Below are 22,615 nucleotides of genomic sequence, written 5' to 3'. Positions count from 1 at the left end.
ATAACTTCAACTACAAAAATGATACAGACATACAGACAGCACAATCATAACCAGTAACCCGTAACCTGGTCTTAGACACCTTATATGACCCCCTTTACATAAGATTTGGTGGCACTACAGAACCTTGATTGCAACCCATGTTCTATATGGTCCCAGTTTATATCAGTAACGTCACAGGCTGCAGCCCAAGTCTGAATGTCAACACTGCAATTAAATAGTTCCTTCACCCAAGTGAGCTCCATGAGTCCAAGTGAACCTTGGGTCAACCATGGGTTTTTAATTGTAGTGTAGGCATACCTAGAGAGACAAGGTGAATGAGGTAATATCATTTATTGGACTAACTTTTATTGATGAGGGAGACAAGTTTTAGAGCTTACCCAGAGCTCTTCAGATTTGATAAAGTATTGTTAAATATGCAGAACAAACAAGATGGGGGGGGGGGAAGAGAAATCTTTTTGTTAATTTGAGTTATAGTAAATCAAAGATCAAGTACAGAAGGTACAAACCTTTCAGACAAATGTGAGTTTTTTTCCGAATAGATAGTGACTCTATAAAGATAAAAGGAAGATACTGAGGATGTCCCAAAAGTTAATGTTACTAACTAACTTTACACGAGCCTCAAGTTAAAATGTTGCATAAGGTTCAGAAATTTATAACAAAACAAAGTCTTTCTTAGTATTGCAATCATTTCTTCCTGCCCTCTCTCTGCCGTAAGTCTCTGACTCATAGCTCCTCCCCAGAGTTCCCTCAAGTTCTTTCATGAATGTCTTAGGTCAGCGATGCCCAACCTTATTACAGGAGGGCCATGTAAACCTAAGCACAACCTTGTGTGGGTCAAACAGATTCTACAAATTTTAATAAGATTTCAAGTCACCTGTACTGATTTATGCTTTAAGTTGACCTTGTTTCATAAGTAGATAGGTTGTTTCAGTGTACAGTATTGTGTAAACTAAAGTGATATAAACATGATTACAAAACACTAATGAATTGGCTGTTAATATATTGTGTTGAAGCAGGACACAGGGCTTATGAAATGGTCTTGTGGGCCATGGGTTGGGCACGCCTGTTTTAGGCCTCCATACTAATAGCTGCAAGAGTTTTATTTAATTTTCTTCTCTCAGCTTTCAAGCCCTATAGTTTCCCAGCTTCTCAAGCACCCCAAGTCACAGTGCTTCAGACTGGAGATTTTTATTTACCTGATCAAACTATCTTATTCTCCTCTCCTCTCCCCTTCACAGCTTGTTTAATCGCAACACTTTCACACTAAATACTGGCATAACAACAGGGACATTTTGTAAACAGCTTGTGATTCTGAGGGAAAGCAACATGTAAAACTGACATCATTGTGGCAGCATAAATTCTGCTAGTGTGAGTACAGAAGCTAAAAGTGAGCTGTAGAGTATTGCCAATATAGCTTAAACTTCACTATTTAATTTGTGATCAAACTTCAGTCACTTTGGGAGAGAATTTGGGATGGAAATTGGTAGTGTGAGTCTCTCTCTCTCTCTCTCTCTTATTCCATTCTTATCCCTCTTTCTTTGCCCTTTTCCCATTGAAATATTTGTTATAACTAGGGCTGTCAATTAATTGCAGTTAATTAATGCAATTAACTGAAAACAAAATTAATGTGTTAATTTTTTTTAACTGCTTTAATAGCATACATCTGGTCGCAGGGAGGCATGGGCTGCGGAGGAACCTGACAGTGTCCGGTCAGATGCAGTAACCCAGTCTGCCTCTGGAGGGTGGGAAGAGAAGAAGGAGAGGAGAGGAGAGGAAGTGGCTCCCATCCCAGCACCGGCGGAGAGGTAGGGATCTTGAATCCACCATTGCCTCCAGTGAGCCCCTCACTCTGGGAATGACCCCTCCTCCCTGTGCTGTGCCTCAAGATTCCTCTAAAGGAAGAACTAGAAGTAGGACTGAGTGGATTTGTAGATTCTAAAATATTACATTGTTCTATTTTTGAGTTCACTTACATTAAAAGAAATCTACTTTTGTAAGTTCAACTTTCATGATAAAGAGATTGCACTACAATATTTCTATGAGGTGAACTGAAATACTATTTCTGTTTCTTTTTTTTATAGAGCAAATATTTGTAATAAAAAATAATACAAAGTGAGCATGATACACTTTATATTCTGTGTCGTAATTGAAATCAATATATTTGAAAATGTAGAAAATATCCAAAATATTTAAATAAAAGTATTCTATTATTGTTTAGCAGTGTGATTAAAACTGTGATTAATTGTGATGAATTTTTTTAATTGCTTGACAGTCCTAATTATAATTTTGTATATCTCATATATACGCATTATTCATAAGCAAGGGGAGACCAAATGACTTGATAAACTAAATAGAAACTTTGACCAGCAGCACTTCCACTGTGAGGCATAACTTTGTTTCAGTAACTGGAAATTGTGTTTTCCTCTTTTAGCCAGGTCATATTGTGAGAAGTTACTTGCACAGCTCTAGAAATAGAGCTAACTGAAAACTCCTGTATCCACAAAACCTGACCTTGAATGTATTTGTTCTTTTTTGCTGGATCTAAACGAGGGGTTGGCAACCTCTGGCATGCGGCTCACCAGGGTAAGCACCCTGGCGGGCCGGCCAGTTTGTTTACCTGCCGCGTCGACAGGTTCAGCCCACCACGGCTCCCAATGGCCTTGATTTGCCATCCCAGGCCAATGGAGGTGGCGAGAAGCCGTGGCCAGAACATCCGTCACCCGCGCCGCTTCCCACTGTCCCCATTGGCTTGGGACAGCGAACCGCGGCCAGCCGAACCTGCTGATGCGGCAGATAAACAAACTGGTCTGGCCCGCCAGGGTGCTTACCCTGGTGAGCTGCGTGCCAGAGGTTGCCGACCGCTGATTTACACTCATCCGGGCTCAGAACAATAACTAGTTTATACTAGTATGTAGTTCCCCCCCCCCCCCCCCCACGCCATGCAAAGCTTCTATATTTATGTTTAGGGGAGGAGAGGTTGCTATAACTTTTCTGAGGATGTTATATATATCTTTATTTAGTGTGGTCCTTAGAGATTACAAATGGAACTGAGCAGAATAGATATTATGGAAGTAAATATGGTGTAAAAAACATCTAGCGAAGGACTAGATTAAGGGAGTGGTAATACATTGTAATATAGTACACCTCCTAAATTGCTAGCTTGAGACAAGACCAGTTTGGTGGTGATAAAGTAGTTAATTACAATGACTTTTGGTCTGTGTGAACTGAGCTGGGGATCTCTGTCAAACTAGATGGTATTCGTGTCACAGCTACTCTTTGAATTCTCAGCAGAAGGAACTGAGTGGCCATGGAGGTTAAGCTGCTCTTCAATTTCCTGAGGTTGAGTATCCTGCTCAAGGTTGGGAATGGTGTAGGGAAATTTGTCCTGCTGTTCATGCTGTACTGATTTTCAGATAGGACTACAGTCTGTATGGTTGTGAGTCTGGCACACTTTGAGGCCTAAACTCACTAAAATATAAATAGGTTTCATAGATGTGATTAATTTTCTGTTTCAGTTTTGTACATTATGTGCTGACCTATTTGCAGACCCTTTTTTGATATATGAAGGAGGTGAGATTGCTTTTCAGGTGTGGGCTATTTTATTTCAGGAGTGTTTTGCAGAGAGTGGAGATGGGAGTGTGGCCTTTTAAAATAGACCAAACCTCCCTGGACTTGGGTTCACTCTTTCTTTTTTTCATTGCATACTGAAGCCCACAACTTAAAATACAACATTAGGGTTTTCACTGGAAATGTTTCAGGAAATACTGCACGTATTTTGATATGTTGGTTTTCTGCGGTCTCTGTGTTACACTGGAATGCCTATTCTGTCTTGTGTAACCATTTTTTCCCTTGTGTAAAGAAAAATGGAAAGCTAAAATGTAGTTTTTAGTGTCATGTGATGGATTTTTGATTGCTTAGTGTTTCAGTACTATTCCAATGGCATATAATTCCTTTTTTGTATGCTGTATAAAGCAATTGATCTTTTTAAAGAAAAAGTGAAACCGTAAATACTGTATAAGCAGTCTGATCCAGAACTTGCCTTTTCATAGGAAGGGTGTACATGACTGTTTGCCATTGTCAGAAGTAAACTGATGTTCAAAAAATTTGTAAACTGTGGGGTTCAAATCCTTGAGAGCCTTGGTTTTTTTCTGTTAAATTTACCTCAGCTATATGGTACAAGTACTGTAAGTAGCTTTAGGTTCTTGTATAGTTTGTCAGGGTGTTTCTCTTTGGAATTAGTTTGCTTTCCTCCTAGGAAGGCTAAGTACTTCTTAAAGAATCTGTTTCATAGTAAAGATTCCTTCAACTACTTTTTGTAACATGCAAAAAAAAAGGGGGGGCGCGGTGAGGGGGCCTTCTGTTGCAGTGTCTGTTTGCTTATTTAGTCTCCCTAACTCCACCAGGTCTGCTCCAGTTGAAGTCAGAAGTAAAAAAGAAAGTAGGCAAATTTTGGAGACAGCACAAACTAAAGTTTCATTGTATAAATCTGAATGTTCTACAGAGAAATAACTTGTATCATTTCTTAGCAAGCTTTTACAGTAGTGAAAAATATGGTGAAAGGTATTTCATTATTCCAGTGCTGGCCATCCAGTGAAATTTTTCTGGCATTTTTCTTAATTTCAAAAGTGTATTATTTAGTAGTATTTTGCTGCAAAAGATATATATATGGTAGAGCTACTGCAGTAGCAGAAAATTATTTCCACATCACTACTTTAGAAGAGGGCAAGCTTTTTGCCCCTTGTTTATTTTGCTAATGTGTTTTAAAAATGACAGTGTTGGGGATGGAGGGTAGTGGCTAATTTGACTGCTCATGGAAGAGTGTGACTGGTGGGTCTAGCTGTGGTTGGGCATTGCTTAAATTCATTGGGAGAGCTGCAGGAAATTAAGCCCCAAGAAGGACTGTAGACAGAAAAAGAGCATTTCTCCTTTGCATCTTACCAAACTGAAGTGAAGAAAATCTGAATAACTGAGGGACCACTCAGTCTTACCGAAAAATGTATTTAATTATCATACTGCAGGAGCAATGTATTCAGAGGAGAGACTCAAAGTGTTGGTTTTGTATAAATGGGTGCCCTGGTATTTGGTAAGAAAGTGCCCCCATGTTGCTTCCCTCACTCCTCCTCATTCATAGTTTCTCTGTTTTGTGCCTCTGCAATTTCACTTGAATCAGAATAAATACCTTGATCGGGGTTTAAGGGATTGTGCTCTGTGCAAACTACAAACTGTAGTCAGTGGTAGAATGGGTCAGGGAAGGAGACACCACTAAATGGGAAAGCTTTGAACTCGAGAAACAGGGCCCCTCTTGATGCTCCTGGAACTGTAACATCCTTAATATTTCTGTCATCTGACTTCATAGGACCAGGATGGCTAATTTAAGTTGTACCAAATTATAGGTCTTATGCTGGAAAATGTCCAGTGCAGAATACTAAGCTCCTTGTCACTGACGATGGTTTTAGTGTTTAAAACTCTGGTCTTCAGAGAACATTTTTTCTGTAATAGTTTCACATGATCCGTGTGTTACTTTGTTGATTTTGGGATGGATATGAATGTTTAAGATGTGTGTTTGGGTATACGAAGATTAAATTTCATTACTCAGAGCTAAATTAAGTTCAGGAGTGTGGGGAAGTTTCTTGCTCCGTATGAGTACAGAAACCACTTCTTGGTAAACTCTCACATAGAAGGATTGTGCCTGTACTGCTGCAGCACACTATCGTTCCTCTACAACACCAGAGTGCCACAAACAGTTTCATACTAGTCTTTCTGTCAGGATCTCTGAGCAGCCCCGGAACATTTCATCCCTTGTTGGGAGAGGACAGAAAAGACAAACTGAATAGAAGAGACCAAGTGACCCCATCCTTCTTGTTTGCTAATTTCTCTCTCTCCTGCTGAGCTCTAACCGCCTCTCTTTCTTCTTGTCAGCCCCTCGCTCTCACCTCTTCCTTTCCCTCCCAGTACAGACATGCTTTGGTCTTCTCTAGTTTAAAACAACCCACTCTTGATCCTTTCTTTCAAATAATCACCCAATCCCTTTTTCTTCCATTCATCTTCAGATTTATTGAACATGCTGTTAATTCCCAGGCAGACTGTACCTCTGGCTCCTCCTGTTTTTTTTTCCATGTGCATGCCCTCTAGGTCTCAGCCCTCAGGTCACTTTTCTCTTGAGATGGAATCATCCAATTCTCCCACACTCAGATGAGGTGGCAGGTTCTGTATATCAACTGTGATCACCTTAGCAAGTTTGACTTGTGTCCAGACCCTGCTATTCTGTTCTTTCTGGGGCAATGATCATGTAATCAATAATCAAATAGCCTCCTAAAACAAAGCATCATTTATTTATTTGGAGCCAAAGCACTTCAGAAACAACATATCTTTAAAAATAATAAAATAGGCTGTCAGGGGGTAGCTGTATTCCCTTTCCTTGGTCCCTTGAGGGCACCCACTTAAAGGTTTCCTGCTCCTAGCCATCATCTCTCCTGGGCAGAGACTTGCATCTTACTCTGTCCTGACCAGGGGTTTTAAGACTGCACAGCTCCCTGGATTTACACACTACCTAAATAGGCCAGTGCCTGTACTTTGCTTTCTGTCCAAAGGCTATGCTAACTATACTGCCCACAGTTATAAGTTACTACACAGGTTCTTTGGCTGAACAAGCACATTTTTTCTTAAGGTAAAAGCATTATAGTGAAAACATAACATGTATAAGAACTTGTATTTTTTTAAAAGCTTCCCATAGGTCACCCATAAATACTGTGGAGCTCTAGTAGGTCAAGTTCTTCCAACCCTTCTGCAAAGATTGTAGGCTCCTCCCCACCCTTGGACAGAAAGTCCTATCTGAATGTTGGATCAGAAACAAGGCCCTAAATCAATTGAAACTCAGGCTATTTATCCAAAAATCTTTCTTTTGTCTATTGGCCACTAAAGAATCCAGTTTGAACCAGAATATGCAAGCCTCCCCTGGCTGTGATATTTCTCTCAGGAGCTTATAACCTGATTGTTTTGCCTTACTCACCATCTGCTATTTTTAACATCCTGGAGGACCTGTGGTAATCTGTCCCACTCTTCCTACATCGGCTCTCCTTTCACCTACATCAGATACAAGCTCTTGCTTCAGCTTTAAAATATTTCATAACTTAGTCCAGCCCTAGATGAGGTTGTAACCTATTGTGAAGTTGATCTCTGCCTTTGCTCTGCCAGTATTCCCAGCCTCTACAGTCCGCCATTCAGCTTTCTTCCTATATATCTCCATGTTTTCTCTTAGTCTGGCCTTCATGCATGGGAAAAATCCTAGATAAAATTGATACCTATTACTTTAACCTCCTCCATATCCATCCTTAAAACTCACCTTACCATGATCCCTACAAACCCCAAACTATTCATCATGGCTAGACAGGTGACTTATTCCTCTTCCCCTTCTTTCCTGTTCCTGCTCCCTTCCTCTCTCTCTATCCTCAATTACAAAACCTGTAACAAAGCTATGCCAATTCTTCACTAGATTAATTTGTGTCTGATGATCAAATTTTAATTCTTTATTACACGCATTGCTGAAATATCCATTCTCTGCCTTAAACCCTTGCATAGCACTTGGGATCTTCTTGAATGAATAAAATGCATAGCATACTATCTAAATTGATTATAGTGGCCCTTTGGAATGTGGCCATTGCTAGGTTGTAATGTGAACAGGGCATTATATAACATAGCAGATCAGTTTAGGACAAGAACTGAAACAGAATGCTGTATCAAGCTGAAAATGTATGGGTAGCACAGATGGGCAGAATGTAACTACCAGAATTTTAATTTGACCAGGACAGTAGGACCAACACCCCTATTTTTGTGTTTAAAGAATAAATTGCTTCAGAATTTTTAATAAATACAATTTTAAATGCTGTCATCTGTTTATTTTTAGTTCAAACAGGAATTATTTCAGGGAAATTCTAAAGACTGTGTTCCTCAGGAAGTCAGACTGGATGATCACTATGGTCCCTTCTGGGTTTATAATCTCTTTGGGGAAAAAAGTCATCAGTTTCTCACAATTCATTTACAAAGTATATTACTGAACTTTGCTGGATGTCTAGGAGGAAAATCAGGTTACTAAATGGATGTCTGAAGAAAAGTGACTTGGCATTTGTTAAGATGAGATTCTGTTGTGGAGAAATATATTAGGAACTGATGAACAAAGTCTAATAGAAATGCTTTCTGCAAGTGGATCTGTTAATCCTAGTTTAAGAGAGGGCATTTTATGAGATAACAGCTGTGTGTTTCCATATTATTAGACAGTAGCATTATCATTTATCAGTTCAGACAATGCTGTGAATGGATCCTTAGTTTGTTGTTCTCCAACTCGGAATTTTGCTGCCCTGTTGTTTTTTTCTATGGGAAAGACTGTTTGTTACAGTCAAAAGGAAATGTAATGTTTTTGGACACTTGTTGAGCTCTGCTAGCAACAATGGTCCTATGTTAAATGGCCCTTTGTGATGCTCTGGGATAATTGCGTTATTTTTTTCCTAAACCTGTTCTCTTTTTTTCACACTTTAAATAGCCAAAGAACAAACAAACAAAAAACTAAACCAAAACAAAAAAACCCCCATCATACAGATAAAGAATTTACAGTAGTAAAGGATGTTTATATCTAATCCACATAGGACACAAATCAAGGAGAAGGGGCGTCATCTGAATTGGTAGCCCTGTAATGGCTGGCCTGCAGGGAAAATAAAGTTTAATTTTCATTTGATGTTCCATATTGGCATTTATAAGATTTGAAGAAATAAGATGTTCCCTTCTCCTACACAGGGGAAGAAAGCCAGTAGTTTAAGGTTTCTCAGCCTGTAGGTTGTAACCACCCTCCCTTTTTCTCCCCCTTTTTCACTCTCATATCTGTGTAACATAATTCCAGGAAAGTCCTTCTTTGTGTCACTCTGAAACCTCGGTGTGAAGCTATAGAAGCAGCTACAAATGTGATTGAGAATTCTTGTTGTACAGAATAGCACTGGGCTGAATCATCACTGGCTTTCATGGTCTGTTACTGTCCAGTTTTTAACTTCTTAGCCATTTTGACTTCACAGATTACACCAGTGCTGTGTACAGTGGCAGTGGGGCATATGTCTATTGCTGTGCCAAGAGTCCTAGACTATTGTGATAAAGAGGAGGCTTAAGCAAGCACCACTCCTTCAGGGGAGAGAGAGCTCAGTGGTTTGAGCATTGGCCTGCGAAACCCAGAGTTATGAGTTCATCCTTGAGGGGGCCACTTAGGGATCTGGGGCAAAGAATCAGTACTTGGTTCTGCTAGTGAAGGCAGGAGGCTGGACTCAACGACCTTTCAGGGTCCCTTCCAGTTTTATGAGATAAGAATATTTCCACATATTATTATTATTACCCTTGCTCTGCAGCTAATTTGTATGTGACAGTTTCATTGGTTGTATGAAGGAGTGTGCACAGATGGTGGATTACTTGGCCCAGCTTCCTTAGTTCTTCAGAACCACCCACAGAGCAGTACAACCAGAACACACAATTTACCCCTAACACACACAGTTCTTCACCACAGCTTACACCTCACAATCACCACCAGCTGAAAGGAGCACAGATCTTAGAGGACTGTCACTATGAAGCCTAGAATGTCTGAGTCAATATGAAGAGATAGAAACAGCTACAAGGATGGCTGAGAGTTCTTTTTGTTTAGACTATCACTCGGTTCAGTCATCACTGGGCCACTGAGAACCAGATGGAATGTTGGAGTCCAAAGGTTCTGTGGCAGTTGGAATGTGACAGTTGATCAGAGAAGGTGGGAGTAAAAGCTACAAGGCATAATAAAGAGGTGGTTATACCTCCGGCTGGGGGATAGCTCTGTGCACAAATTTAAGGGAATATGTACAAACAGCAATATTGCACAGCACAGCACATGGAAACAAGAGCCCCCATTTTTGGCTTTTTTACACACAACTTTATGAATTACACATCACACCTGTGTGACAGCATGGACTTCCTAAAGTTTCTAACCTTTATGGTTATGGAGAGAGCTCAAAAATATGAAAATCACACAAACAAATATGATGCCTGCCAAAATCTGCAGCCTAAAATAATTGCTCTAAAATGAGTTTTCAACCATGGTCTGCGAATCACTGTTGGAGTCATGGCCACTCTGCCCCTCCTGTATTGGTAAATGGGAGGAGGCACCAGCTAGGTTCTGGCTACCTAGGAGCAGGGGTTGAAAGCAACCATTTTGGTTTGGTTAGTAGATATCCCTTTCCAGTTGCAAATATCTGCAGCTTTTATATTTCTAGGAATAGTTAATTCGGTTGTTAGTAAAAGGGGAGGATGAGGTAACTGAAGATATAAATCAGTCTGTGTTTGAAATGGGCACAAAACAGTATGAACAGCTAGATTAAAGAGTGATTCTACTCTGAAAGTGATGCTAAATTGGCATTGCGGGGAAACAGTTGTGCATATTTTACTTTCTTACAAACAAAATGGCTTTTAACTGCTACTCTTATGAACTCAATCTGGGATTTGAAAGTCAAGATGTATTTAATAATGTTGGTGATTTGCTAGCCAGAGAAGTCCTGCTCACTCTCCCATAGTTGTATTGATTCTGCAGTTTTCTCATACAAAATGTTAGGGTTTTTTTAGGCCAATAATGGAAGCAGATATGACACAATATACACAGTGAGATTGTTGATTAAGAATTCTTTCTGACCATAACAACACTTGAACCAGTGGACCATTTCTCCTGAAATCTGAGAGAGAGAAATTAGAGTTGTAGCCTGGGATTTGGGAGACCCAGGGTCAGATCCTGTTTCATCACAGACTTCCTGTGTGACCCTGAGCAAGCCACTTTATACTCTTTCTGTTCCCCATTAGTGAAAGGGGAATAAGAGCTCTTCCACATCTCACCGGATTGTTGTGCAGACAAATACATTAAAGAGTGTGTGAAACTCTCAGATATATAGTAATTGGGGGCCATATAAGTACCTAAGATAGAAAAAGTATTAACCTCATATAAGGCTCAACCCAGTGCTCACAGAAATCAATAAAAAGGCTAAGTTAACTAATCTTCATATTAACAGGAGGAGCTCCTCAAATGGAAAGCACTGTGAAGTGGCTCCTTACACAGGAAAAACTTACCAAAAATTCTCATTTGTTCACTTGACAACTCTGTTGACTTGGATCACTTTTTATTACCTTTTCTATTGCTCTTCCTTATGAGCAACTTCAATTCAAATGGAGGTAAAAATGGGTCTGGCTGCTAAAACTTCGTGTACATAATGGCTGCCATTATTCTGACGTCAACACCACTGTGTTTTTTGTAAATTTCCCCCAGATAGAAGAAGCCTATTGGGCAAAGGTTAGATTAGGTTTCTTCTCATGCTTTTGGACAGCATAGAGGCCACTAAATGCATGATGTGTTTCCATGATATTTTGTCCCTAGCCAAATCCAGTATATTCTGGGATTAGAGGGACCAGCGTCTGGCTCCATTCAACCTTTGTGTTTTAAGTCTTCTGGATTATTTTCCCCATCCTGCTTTTATTGGGTCGAAGTCAAAAGTGATTTTTGCAGGGAAGTTGGTAGGTATTTGGTGCGTATGACAATGCCACCTTGGAGAGCGTAAGGCAACCATTTGAAAGCACAGGACCTGTTAAGTTAGAAAATAGGTCTATATTTGAATTCATGCTGGTTTGATGTTTTTGTTCATTTGGTGATGCTTCATCGGAATGGTGTCCAACATCTTTTCAGCCTTGACAGTGAATGACCATGTTCCATAGATCAGAATACTGACCGCCACTGTATATCTGTAGTTTGTGTCTCTACTTATCAGACAGTTCGGTTTGCAAAAGACATTCTTGATGAAGTGTCCCATTGCTGACCATGCTTTTGCACTATGGGCTTCAAGTTCTTTCTTGACACTGTTGTTGTTGTTATTGACAACAGATCCACGGCAGGTGAATTCACCACCAATCTTGACTGAGTGGTTGCCTGCTAAAATGCTAGAGCCCTCCGTGTGTTTGAAATCACTGACTGGAAGAGTTTTGGTTTTACCTCCAATTAATTTTTAGGCTGACTTTTGATGCTGAGCTTTCCACGGCTTTAAGTACAGCAACTGGGTTGTTCATTGGTTTGATAACTAGTGCTATGTCATTAGCGAAATAGACGTTGAGGTTCTTATTAAGGCATATGCCTAAAACACAAATTATTTAATCATATTTTAAAAGCTGAATTTCAGTATAAAGGAAACTGAATTTTTTTTATGTGGATTGTGTGTAGGGGCAGACCATTCCCATGTAAGTTGGAGATTTCTCATGTATGTAAGCTGGATTCCTTATATCTTAATTCCCGCTTCCTCAGGGGGAATCTCAGGATGTCAGTGCCCAAAAGAAAGCATATATCTCGAAGTCATGGTAGTATGAATTGGACTTAAACTTTGAGCCTTCATGACTGGTTGTCAGTTTCCAGATTTAAATGACTTCCTGTCTAAAGAGTCACTTCTCTGACATCCCACTAGAGGCATTTTCTGCAGCTGTCAAAGTCCTGTCATGTTGGAGTTGTGTCATCTTCAGCTGTTTTTGATAAAATAGAAAACATTAATTCTCCTATCGGAGAACTTTGGCAGCAGCCTACTTTCCAGATCTTTCAAGGAAAGCCACATGAAATGACACTTTCTGTCACTGTTCCTCATAGGGACACCCTCTTGTACACAGAGAAGAAATTGTATAACTGCTGCATCAGTTTTTTCGAAAAGATGCTTAGACCTTTGATCTGTGTATTAGACAAATCAGAGAACTAATTCAGCATTGCTTGTCTGCAGTGGCCTTAAGACTGGAGGTCTTCATGCACGACATAGAAAGTGTACTTTTAGTTATATACCTATATAGAAGATAGTACCTACCAAAATCTGTACTGGAAAGAGGTGGATTAGGAAGATAAGTAATTTGGGACAAACTTTCTAACTAGTCACAATTTGCTACAGATTAGTAAATGTTAAATGTTTCAGCAAAGTTAAGTAGAAGTAAAGTAGAAATTTTCAGTTTCTCTATAATTCAGAGAAAAATTACTGTTTGGTTTTTTTTTTTTTTTTTTTTACTCCAGCTTTTATGTTAAAATACAAATTATTTTTACAAGCCTCAACTTGTTAGGGCAGAGTTTCTGTACGTTTCTAGTCCTTATAGTCACAACATGCCTTGAAAATGAGAGAGCCCAATTTAAACTGATGTGATATCTTCATGAGTCTCTAGACAGCTTGGGAAAAAAAGCTGATTTGTGAACTGCTCCAGTCATATGAATGGAGTATTAAATCTGAACCATAACAATGACAGTTTACATAGCAACATTGTTAACCATTTCACTGTTAATAAGCTGGTATTTCTGGTACAACTAAGTGCTTATTTCACAGTCTCAAACTGCCTCCCACTTCTCTCCAGGTGATGGGGCATAAGGTAAGTATGGTTCAACTGAAAATGAAGAGCTAAAGCAATAAAATAATAAGATTCCTAAACCCAAACTTGAAGTGGTTAAATATCCACTATTTCTTTGGAATTCTGTAGGTGCGCTTTCTCGTCATGTAGCTGTTGTGGTAAAAGTGGACCTCATATTGTAAATGAAAAGTTTATTTGGTGAAAAATTCAGTGGTAATTTGGAAATATTGTAGTATATTATGAAATGGTGTATAGCAAAAATATTACATAAGATAATAGTGAAATACTGGCTAAATTCAAGGTCTGATTTCATCAAGTCTTTTAAAACCAAATGTATAGGCTTGTGCCTCTATGGACCTCTGAAACTTACATCCCCTCTGACTATTATGGGTGCTCTTTTGCTCTGAGGTTCAAATTGAGTGTTTCGAAGTTGTGAATGTTTAACTAATTTTTCAGTTCGTGGAGTCATTTGCAGTTTTCACCTTTTAAAATGTTTCCTTATATAGCATGATCTGTGAGGCAAGACTTAGAAGTTTATTAATTATTCAGTTGGAGCTGTTCTGTGTTTTTTTAAAAAAAAAAAAAGCAATATTTGACTGACCTACGTAAGTGGCTTAGTGAGGTGAGTATATTTTAGTGTGCTCATTGTCTTGTAACTCTCCTAACTGAAAATAGTCACATAGGCAATAGTCTCAGTTGTAAGTAGGCAATACATTTTAACCGGCATGATTTCTTTGAGAATTCAGTATATTAATTTTGTGTGTAGAATGGCATCTTTTGAGCTCAAACTCATTTTCTCTTAGGCAGTTTGACATGTAGTTCATTGATCATGAAAAATGACACCATTAAAAATCACACTAAGATATTTTAGTGGTTAAAGCTTGTTTGAGTCACCTTATTATATTGCAATAATTCATAATAATAGTGCAGCTTTCTGAGGGCTTCAGAATGTTATGACTAACTTTTCAGTGCTCAGAGTTCTGCCAGGGCAGCATATGAGGTGCTTTGAGAACTGTTTTTCGTATTAGAAAGATGGAGACAACTAGCCCTTGTCATATGCATTTCCTATGCTGGCCTGCTGTATTGAGTATTAGTTTAAAATAAGGTGAAGAAGAACTCAGAAAATGTAGACTACCACTACAGTCTTCCTATGACCTAATGAGACCTAACCAAACCCTTTTGAGAAGCCTAATCTAAAATGGAAATTAGGAAGGTTAAGATGAAATTTAAAGAACAAATAGCTAAAGACATAAACAAATAACAGTAATTTTAAATTAGTCGAAAGCAGAAAGCCTCGAATATATACCTGCCCCTGGAAATTTCCACTACATGCATCTGACGAAGTGGGTATTCACCCACGAAAGCTCATGCTCCAAAACGTCTGTTAGTCTATAAGGTGCCACAGTTTCTGGGCTTTTAACAGTCAGATAACATGGCTACCCCTCTGATACTTGACATCGGTGGAGAGTAATATCATGGATTAGAACAGGCTAAGGGCTTGTTTAAACACACAAAGATATCTTTTACACTACGTCAGTAAAGTTAAACTGGTACAACCCCAGTGTGGATGCAGTTACAAGCAATATAGCCTACTCCCATATGGGAATGAGAGTGAGCAATACTATCAACAAGGTATTTACATACCTGCATAACTGTCTCCACAGTAGGGATTGTACTGGTACACACTAGTTTTTTTTTTTTTTTTTTTTTTTTTTTTAAATCAACTCAGCTCTAACCAAAACAGCTATACTAGCTCAAAAACTGTAGACCAGGCTCAGAAAACAAAGTTGGAGTATATAGTCAATTTAATATTAAGCAAAAGATGAGGATTCATAAATTTCCACTAAAAGTTACTGGGATTATGAAGAAGGCTTTTTGGCAGTTATTCCATAGCTGTTGGCCCACAAATATCTTGAACCCTCTCTGAAACATCTGGTACAAGCCACTGCTGAAAAGAAATGCCAGACTAGCTGGGCCAACTATCCATATAGGAGTGCCTATATTAGGCCTGGTCTACACTACGCGTTTAAATCGATTTAAAGAGCATTAAATCGATTTAACGCTGTACCGTCCACACTACAACGCTCTTTGTCGATATAAAGGGCTCTTTAAATCGATTTCTGTACTCTCACCTCACGAGAGGAGTAGCGCTAAATTCGATATTAACATATCGGATTATGGTAGTGTGGACGGAATCGACGTTATTGGCCTCCGGGCGGTATCCACAGTGCACCACTGACCGCTCTGGACAGCAATCTGAACTCGGATGCAGCGGGCAGGTAAACAGGAAAAGCCCCGTGAACTTTGAATTACATTTCCTGTTGCCCAGCGTGGAGCTCTGATCAGCATGGGTGGCGATGCAGTCTCAATCCAAAAAGAGCTCCACAGGACCGTACGGGAGATACTGGATCTGATCACTTTATGGGAGACAAATCTGTTGTATCAGAGCTCCGTTACAGAAGACGAAATGCCAAAGCGTTCGAAAAAATCTCCAGGCTACACAGTGCTGCGTGACAAGCGTAACGGGAAGCCAGAGACTCAAATGGACGCTCATGGAGGAGGGAGGGGGTACTGGGACTCCAGCTACCCACAGCCCACAGCAGTCTCTGAAAAGATATTTGCATTCTTGGCTGAGCTCCCAATGCCTGTAGGTTCAAACACTTGTCAGCGTGTTCAGGGTATAGCTCATCAATGTACACGCCCCCCCACGTGAAAGAAAGGAGAAAAAATTGTTTCTCTGACTTTTAATGTCACTGTATGTGTACTGAATGCTACTGGTAGACTCCGATGCTACAGCAGTAAGAGCACTATCCGCTCCCTCCCACCTCCCTGGGTGAATCGGTGCAGTAGGACAGGTAACCGTCCTCATGAACCCATGCCTGATAATGCTCAATATCATGAGGAATGAATTCCTGGTTACTCCCAGTAGATAGGACAGAACGGCTAATAGAGCATCTTCATCATAGCAACTGGGGGCTTCAGCCCTCCCTTTCCTGTGTAAAGAAAAGATTCTGTACTGCCTGGACTTCATAGCCCCGAGGCTGCCTCCCCCTCATTTATCTCACTAACAAGTCTCTGTTTCTTATCCTGCATTCTTTATAACTTCATGACACACATGGGGGGGGGACGGGGACACTGCACGGTAGCCCAGGAAGGTTGGGGAGGAGGAAGCAGCGGGTGGGGTGTTGCAGGGCCAACCCCCTGTGAATACTGACACGGAGCAGCTGGCTCTGATACACTGGTCCTCTAATACACTTGCCCCTTATTCTAGGCAGGACGCTTATTTTTAGAAACCATAAGGGAGGGATTGACTCAGTCCCAAGTAAGTCAATCCCAATTTTGCTTTTGCGTTGCGCCCCCGGCCAATTTTCAGCCAGGGCACCAAGATAGCAGCGGACAGTACAGAGGGGGAGAGATAACGGTCATCTCATTGCCAGTTTTCTCCGGCAGTAGACGGTACAGAACGACCGTAACCATCTCTGCTATCATTGCAAAAGCAAGTGAATGCTGCTTGTAGCGCTGGAGTATGCCTCTCTCTCCGCGGCATCCAGTACACATACGGTGCCGGAAAAAAAGAAAGCTGAACGGGCTCCATGGTTCTGTGGTATGGCGTCTGCCAGGGCAATCCAGGGAAAAACGGCGCGAAAGGATTGTCAGCTGATGTTTTCCGGAGGAAGGAATGACTGACGACATTTACCCCAGAATCCCCGCGACAATTAAGATTCAACCCTGAATTCCAAGGGGCGGGGGAGACTGCGGGAACTATGGATAGCTACGAAGTGCTACCACAATGCAACGCTTCAGAAATCGACGTTAGCCCGGAGTATGACGCACAACGCCGAATAATGTGCATAGTGTGGCCGCATGAAATCGAAATTATAATATCAGTTTTATAAAACCGATTTTAGCAAATTCAATTTTATCCCGTAGTGTAGACGTGGCCTTACACAGTCCTTCAGACAAGTGTCCTGCCAGGTAAAAGGTAAAAATTGTTCATTTGTAAACACATCATTCAATTAGAAATACTTAAATCTACTGTTCAGTTGACTTTTTAATGAGCAAATACCAGTATATCTTTAAAAATTTCTGTTTCTAAGATGACCTTCAAAAGCTGTTTTTGAGTGTTCATATTTTTTAATTGAAACTTAAGATCTACGAAGATCCCCTTCTACTTTATTTTTAGTTGTTTTTTTTTTTAAGTCCTTTGTTTTCACAACAAATGCCATCAACTCAGCAACCAAACAATGGCTCAGTGATCTCCTGGTCATCACAACTCAACACATCCTAAAGTTCTTACTTAGAGCCAGACAATGTGTCAAATAGACCCTGGGCCAAGAATCCTGCAACTTAATGTTGAAGGAGTCTAATCGTCAAAATGTGAGTTCCTTGAAAGCCTGCTGAAGACTCACAATATTGACATTCTCTTGTTGCAAGAGACCCATGTTAGCAGTGACCAACAGGTTAGGCACTACCGTACCTCTGGATACAACCTAATGACTAGCCATTATCATCTGAAATATGGCTTGGCGATATACGTCAAGGACACCTGTGATTTTAATGTTATTCCACCAGCCGAAGAGACCATGTTTACCACAATCATCAAAGTAGGGGAGCTCCACATTACCAACATCTATAAAGCCCCTAGCATAAGATGGCCAGAACCAGGTCTACTCAGCACTCCTATTCCATGCATCTATGCAGGTGATTTTAATAGTCACCACACTATGTGGAGCTATAAAACAAATGAAACTGATGGCAAAGAACAAGGAGTAATGGTCTCAATTTGCAGTGGGGGAGGTTTAGGTTGGATATTAGGAAAAACTTTTTCATTAGGAGGGTGATGAAGCACTGGAATGGGTTACCTAGGGAGGTGCTGGAATCTCCTTCCGTAGAGGTTTTTACGGTCAGGCTTGACAAAGCCCTGGCTGGGATGATTTAGTTGGGAATTGGTCCTATTTTGAGTAGGGAGTTGGACTAGATGACGTCCTGAGGTCCCTTCCAATCCTGATATTCTATGATTCTATGATCTCATGGACTAGATAGCTGCACAAGATTTATAATTAATCTACAAACTAAAACTATGATTAATATTTCTTTCAAGCCACTGGTAATGTGGGTACAATCCAGACCTAACATTCCACTTTTGTCTTTAGACACGAAACACTCTCATTGCATCACATGTAGTACTATCACCATTTCTGAATAGCCAACACAGGCATCGAAATTCTTGTTTTTTCTGAAACAGGTAGCATGATGGAATTTTGCTAAAGCTGATTGGGATGCCTACAGATTCTTGAGAAAACTGTTGCAAGGGTTCTCGTGAGACCAGAATGCTATCAACAGTTTGCAGGGCTCCTGAAAGTAGTAGGAAAGAAGACCATTCCCTGAGGCTTTCAGAAAAAGCATACTCCCAGCTGAACAAAAGAGACGCAGGAGTTCCTCGGCAATACAACCAGACCAGGAGCTCTCACACCACAAAAGCTCATGTTGGGCTGCCGCTCTCAGGAGCCAATGCTCAGTCCAGGCAACTCCTCTGGTGTGATTGTGCCACCCCCAGCCCTACTCAGTGGTGTGGGCACCAGGTTCACCAGCAGCTGCTTCTGGTCATGCTGGTATGTGCAAGCCACTTGCATGCTCCTGGACCGGAGTCTTGTCCATGCAGAAGTGTGTGACTCTTATCCATGGATTTTAATTGTGTATCCGTGCATGGTTTTAGGAATGAAAATGGAAGTCTCCAGGCCCTGACGGTATTCTGTCAGAATTTTTTCACCATCTCGGCCCCAAAGGAATCTAGTGGCTAGCAACATTGTATTCTGCTCCCATAAGAACAGTACAGATCCCTGAAATATGGCATGAGGCAATGGTAATTGCCATACCAAAGCCTGGGAAGGCCACTGATGAAGTGGGAAGCTATAGGGCGATTTCTCTACTATGCACAACCTATAAACTTCTTGAATGTATCATCCTCAAAAGAATGAGATCGCCCTTTTACTGAGTTAATTATCCCTGTCAAACAGGCAGGCTTCCGATCAAAGCGTAGTTATTGCGACCAAGTTCTGGCACTCACAACTCACCCTGAGGCTGGCTATCAGAAAAAACTAAAGACTGGTGTAATATTTGTTGACTTGTCATCTGCGTATGATACTGTATGGACTAAGGCCCTGATACTGAAACTTGCAAAAATTATAACTTACTACCAAACAGTTCACCTGCTGTGGACCATGCTGAGTAACAGATGCAATGGGTTTATTTGGGTTATGAGACCAGCTCAGCCCATACGATAAACAGTGGGCTACCACAAGGTTCTTTACTCAGGCCAACCCTTTTTAATATTGACATAAGTGACATGCCTCCAACTAAATCACAAAAATTTGGATGTGCAGAGTATCTTGCTATGACAATCCAAGCGCCAAATCTCCATGACATTAGAAGGGTGATGAAGCACTGGAATGGGTTAACTAGGAAGGTGGTGGAACCTCCATCCTTAGATGTTTTTAAGGCCTGGCTTGACAAAGCCCTGACTGGGATGATTTAGTTGGGGATGGTCCTGCTTTGAGCAGGGGGTTGGACTAGATGACCTCCTGAAGTCTCTTCCAACCCTAATCTTTTATGATTCTTTGAAAAGTCAGTAACTGAGGACCTCCGAATTATAGAACAATACTTCTGGAAATGGAAACTCAAACCAAAACGTGGAAAAATAATAGTAAGCGGCAAGCACATTTCATCTCAATAATAGAAGTACCAAAACCACATCAAAAGTAGCTTTCTCTAGTAAAAATATGTGACATGATTACACCCCAACATATCTCGGAGTGAATCTTGACCACACCGTCACTTTCCATGATCACCTTGAGAAGGTAGCTGAAAGATAAAAACGAGAGCCAACGTAATTCAGAAACTAGCAGGTACAACCTAGGGTGCATCAGCATGAATGTTGTGAACATCTGCAATGACACTTGTATATTTGATAGCTGAATATTGTGCACTGGTATGTAGCAGATGCAGCCACATGCGACTTGTTGACAGCCAGCTGAATATAGTGGTGCATAATGAGGTGCATCATTGGAATCCTTAAATTGATTCCAACACTATGGCTACCTGTTTTGTCTAACATTGCTCCCCCATTGATATGCTAAACTGCTGCAACACTTGGTGAAGCTCAGAGAATCCAGGAAAACAGATGTCTTCCTATCCACCAAGATCTTGACAGTGCCTCCCCTTCCCCCCCCCCAGCGTCTTAAGTCCCACAGGCTTTCCTGGGAACGTTCACTTAGCCTCATGCAATCAGGCTATGATCAGAAGGGGGCTTGGAAAGTAGAATGGGCTAAACAAGTCTTAAAAAATAAGCATCTTGTGCTGGATCCTACTCAGAAGGTTCCTGGGTTCGACCTTCCATGAACATCTTGGTCAACTCTGAATCAAATCTGAACCAACCCCAGTAGAAGCGGACGTCTAATGCACAAACAGAAAACCAAGGACTCCCTGGTGTGCATGTGTAGCTCTCCATGACAGACCATCAAACATATCTCCACCTATTGCCAATTCATAAATATGAAAGAGGCATCTCTGCTATAAATTTTCCCGCTCCTGATATAGCCATCTGGCTTGGTCAATGTCAGGCAAAATTGTAGTTTCTGCTTATACCAGTCACATGAAAGAAGAAGTTGCAAGTAAGCTGTAGATGTTCTTTCTAAGGTCACTTAGATTGTACATAAGGGATAAAGCCATTAGTTGAGTATTAAGAATGGTTGCAAATACAAAGTTTAACTGTCCTGTGATTTAAGGAACCAGCTTGTCAAGTAACTACAGAATCCATAATCTTTATGAGCCACCATCAACATTACAGCTCTGAGACTTGTACCATCCTATTCTGTGAACATTAAAGCCAATGTATGAAAACCATTGGTGCCTAAGGGTAGACAACTAAATCTTAAAGGCGTTAAAATAGAAGTTGCTTAATCTTCAGACATGCTGTGTGCACACTGCACCCACGGATGTCATTCTGACTTATGACACACTTTTTTGAAAAATCAGGCCACATTTATCTTAGTGTCTAAATATGGATCTAGGAATATAAGTTTAGGCATTCAGATTTGAAATATTGGCCTAAGACTTTCTAAATCCAAACTGTTTACTAATTGTTACAAGGGAGAAAAGGTATAGTGTTTTTTGTTGGCCTTGGGGTAGAAGTTGGGGAGGCTTCAATGACATAATTAAGAGAAATGGCAAACAAACTTTATATAGTATGTGACTATTTTTGCCAAGTGCCGCTAATGCTGCAGTAGAAAAAAGGAACAATACATTTATTTAGAGTTTAGAATAAAATGTTTGGGTAGAATATTAAATGCCATTTAATAAATTTGTTGAGAGTGGAATTGGCATTGATTTTTCTATCTTTCAGTATGAGTTGTTTACAAGGAAATCTGTGTGTTACTTTAGTGGGAATTATATCTGAATGAATCTAATGCAAGAAAAAGGCAAAATTAGTTTTCTTAGCTGTAAATTTTGTTTTCTCCTTAGTTGGATCCAGTGTTCTAGGTAGATGTTGTGACGGAGTGTATCAGGCTCAGAGGCCCCCTGCTGCAGGCCTCAGGATCTTACCAAACCCTGTCCCAGAAAGAAGCAGTGGAGCTAAATCCTCCAAGTGGCCTAGAGAGACTGGCTGCCTCCTGTGCAATCAGGGAAAGGCTGCAGACCGATATAAAGGGAACTGCAGTTCAGGGCAGAGTAGTTCCACGCTGGAGCCGGAGGAATGCAGATGGTGCTCCTGGCACACCCAAGAGAGCTGTAGTAGCATGGACAGCTGAGTGCTGGCAGGGACCAGGGGAGTAAGAGAGCTTCTGCCTGTCTGCTAGGATTGAGTACAAGACTTCAGTCCTACAGTAAGAGTGAAGCATTCGTGAAGGTGAAGGGGCTGTGGGGAAGTAGCCCAAGGAATCATAGCAGCTTTGTGAGAAGTTGAAAGGAGACACAGCGGCATGTGGCTGCTATTCATAGATTCCTGGGCTGGAATCTGGAGTAGTGGGTGGGCCTCGGTCCCCACTTCACCAGTCACAGGTGGAGTGGCATACTTCCTGAGGCGGGAGTTGAACCTAATTTCAGAGAGGGCACTGATGGCCCTGAAGAGGGTTAGCAATTTACTAAACATTGAACTGTATTGGACTTTAATACACCCCCCTAGAAGGGGAACTGAGATACTTAGTGGCCCAGATGG

The 22,615-nt window shown here is 40.8% G+C and overlaps 1 protein-coding gene across 5 annotated transcripts in view; it reads left to right on the top strand.

Moving 5' to 3' along the window:
* The window catches only part of SGMS1 (sphingomyelin synthase 1), a 210,789-nt gene that overhangs the window by 34,025 nt on the left and 154,149 nt on the right, over nucleotides 1–22,615 (top strand). For 3 of the 5 annotated variants that reach the window (XM_075072670.1, XM_075072671.1, XM_075072669.1), the window contains exon 2: nucleotides 1,657–1,805. The exons of the other annotated variants lie outside the window; for them this stretch is intronic. The gene's annotated coding sequence lies outside the window, so the exon portion shown is untranslated. The remainder of the gene's footprint in view (nucleotides 1–1,656; nucleotides 1,806–22,615) is intronic. 5 annotated transcript variants of the gene reach the window in all.

The sequence above is a fragment of the Chelonoidis abingdonii genome, chromosome 15 (assembly GCF_003597395.2).
Source record: "Chelonoidis abingdonii isolate Lonesome George chromosome 15, CheloAbing_2.0, whole genome shotgun sequence".
NCBI classification, from domain to species: Eukaryota; Metazoa; Chordata; order Testudines; family Testudinidae; genus Chelonoidis; species Chelonoidis abingdonii.
The sequence above is the reverse complement of the archived record's forward strand: the minus strand, read 5'-3'. Positions and strand labels throughout refer to the sequence as shown.